At 45.4% G+C, this 2,861-nt stretch overlaps 1 pseudogene; it reads right to left on the bottom strand.

Annotated features, from left to right (window-relative positions):
• Positions 1-201: 201 nt before the first annotated feature.
• On the bottom strand, positions 202-1,440 carry LOC134349914 (craniofacial development protein 2-like; annotated as a pseudogene).
• Between the last annotated feature and the right edge of the window lie 1,421 nt (positions 1,441-2,861).

The following is a 2,861-nucleotide window of genomic DNA, read 5'->3' as shown; positions in this document are numbered from 1 at the left end:
CTTGATTCACTTCACAGTAGGCAAACTCTTTGTTGTGTGTGTGTCTATGAGCCGTTGATAGCTGTCGGTGGCAGTCTCTTCCTCCCCCCTTTCCAGTGGGCCGAAGCGATTTCTCACCTCCACTGTGTTCTGAGCTTGAAGAATAGGTTGTGAGGAGAATGCCTTCCAGTCTATCTTCTCCTTGGGACCTGTGGCTTTGGGTTGCTGCAGGCTCAGTCTCACTTGCATTGACGCTACTCTGTGGTCAGAACTGACCGAGTTGAAGGTGCTGTCGGCTTCTGTGTTGATCACACAATTACGCCATTTTGTTCCTACGAGGATGTAATCGAGCTGTTTCCTGTAGATGGAGGCTCTGTTTTCATATGTCCACAGTTTACCAGCTCGCTTCTTGAATTGTGTGTTGGTGGCAATGAGACTGTGTTCCTGGATGAAATCAACTAGATATTGTCAATTTCTGTTGGTAAAGTCTTGGTATGAGTATGGAACATCTTCCAGTCCGACCCGGGCATTAAAATCGCGGAGCACAGCCAGGAAGTTATGTGCCGGTATTGAAGTGACAGCTTCGTGAAGTTTACTGTAGAAGGCCTCCACCTCCTTCTCCTCGCTGCAGTTGTGCGGGGAGTAACAGATGATGACAGAGGTCGCCGGGTTTCTGTCAAATTCTGCAGTAAGGATTCTGTCACTGACTGAGACTACGCTCCTCTGTGCCTCCTTCGCCTTGCGTTTCAACATCAGCCCTACTCCACCTTGTGCTGACATCGTCGTCGGCTCTCTCCATGTGGACAAAGTGATGAGGTGCATCCCCTCTACCTCTGTGAAACTTATCTCTTTGTCAGGGTGTACATGACAGTGTTCTTGGATCCCCAGGATAGAGATCTCGTATCTGCTTGCCTGTGATGCCAACTCTATGCATCGAGGCAAGAGGCGGATGGTGTTTGCGTTGAAGGTTGAGATGATTGTTTTTATCTTACAACGCAAAAGAGGTGCAGTTCGCTCAGCCCCCCTGTTGGACTCAACCCTCCCCGTGGGATTTGAGGTTGTAACTTCATACTGCCTGTCTAGGCCAGGGTCTCAGCGTTCCACAGAGTTCCTGAGCACTCCCGGCTCTGGAAGTATAGGGTTTTTTGGGTTGTCTGTCATCATAATGTCTAACAAGGCACGAAACGAAAGACTGTGTGGTGCGTCACTCCTCACACAGACAGTAGGTGGCTGTTGACTCACAAAGAGTTCATCCGCCCTTTGACAGGTTTTGTTTTTAGTCCTGCTGGGTGCCTACTCACCCTCCTCCCTGGTTAACCGAAGTGCACCAGGGGTTGTGCCGGCCGAGTTGCGGACAACCTGACACGAGACAGGTAGTATTGGGCTACGTGGTACCAGTAGAAAGGCAAAGCCCTGGTGTTTGGGTTGGTGGATAAATAATCTGTGAAAATTGATGCCCATTCCTAGTGGTAGAATTGGGGAGGTGTTGATAAGAATACCATCAGGTCATAGGCAGATACTTGGCCCATGAGTCCATGCTGAACATCAACCACCCATTTACTCTAATCCTAGACTGATCCCATTTCTTTCTTATTCTGCCTACATTTTCAACAAGTACCCCCTACTCCGTCAGATTCTGTCATTCATCTAACACTCAGCCACAATAAACAGTGACTACCCAGCCTGCATTAACCAAGCAACCTGCATATCATTGGGATAGAGAGGAAATTAGAGAACCTAGAGAAATTCCTTGTGGTGACAGGAAGAATGTGCAACCTCCACATGGGTAGCATCTGTGGTTAGGATGAAATATGGATCTCTCATGCAAAGAGGCAGAGGTTTTACTAACTTTGCCATTGTGCTGCCTTCAGTGAGGGACTGAAAAGGGATGGTTAATGATGGGAGAAGTCTTAGTGGGTTGAAGCACCTGTTTTCCATGTTTTATCTCCCTGTGATCCCATGAGGAGGAGATGAGTGTGCTGAGAAGAACAGTGAATCGGCAATGAGATGGATAGTGCGGGTAATGGACAAAATGTTTCCCAACACTAATCAAGGGATTCTAGTTCAGATTATTTTATACGATATAGCCATAATGAATTGTTACTTAACTTTCAGGTATTGTTCTCCTTGGTGTTAGCAAGACTTTTAATGTGTAGCTTTATGTTCATATTCAAATTTTCAAAGCTAATTTGACCATGCCACACCACTTGTTAAGACAAGAAGCACCAAATGTACCAACTGTGCAGGTATGTTAATATGCAATAAAATAGAACAGTTAAGTATTTATTCCAAACAGTCACAAACAGAAATTAAGAGTTAACTCAACCCCTGGTGAGGAGACTATTAGTCATATAACAAGATAGGAAAATAGGAGAGGAAGTAGCCCCTCATATCTGCCCACTATGATTGTGGCTGGATTACCTCACTTCATCTTCAGTGTCAGTTCCCCATAACCCTCAATAACCCCTTCTTTCAAAAAGAAGCAGCAGCTTCCTCTTTAAATACAGTTAATGACCTGGCCTATATAATCCTCTGGGGTAAAGAATTCCATGAATTCACCACCCTCCGTGAGCAGAAGTTCCTTTGTACCTTAATGACCAGCTCCTAATTTTGTATCTACAACCCCGAGTTCAAGATTCATTCATTAGAGCAATTCAGCATGGAAACAGGCACTGAGGTCCATTTTGTCCATGCTGACAAGATGCCCTTATCCATCTAAATCAGGGGTTCCCAAAATGAGGTCCACGGACCCCTTGGTTAATGGTATCGGTCTATGGCATCATAGCATAAAAGAGGTTGAGGTCTAAAAGGTCTAAACCTTTCCTATCCATGTACCTGTCCAAGTATACTTTAAATATTGTACTTTCTCTGTCTCAACCACT

This window comes from Mobula hypostoma, chromosome 7 (assembly GCF_963921235.1).
Source record: "Mobula hypostoma chromosome 7, sMobHyp1.1, whole genome shotgun sequence".
In the NCBI taxonomy this organism is placed as follows: Eukaryota; Metazoa; Chordata; class Chondrichthyes; order Myliobatiformes; family Myliobatidae; genus Mobula; species Mobula hypostoma.
This window is presented reverse-complemented; position numbering and strand designations above follow the sequence as displayed.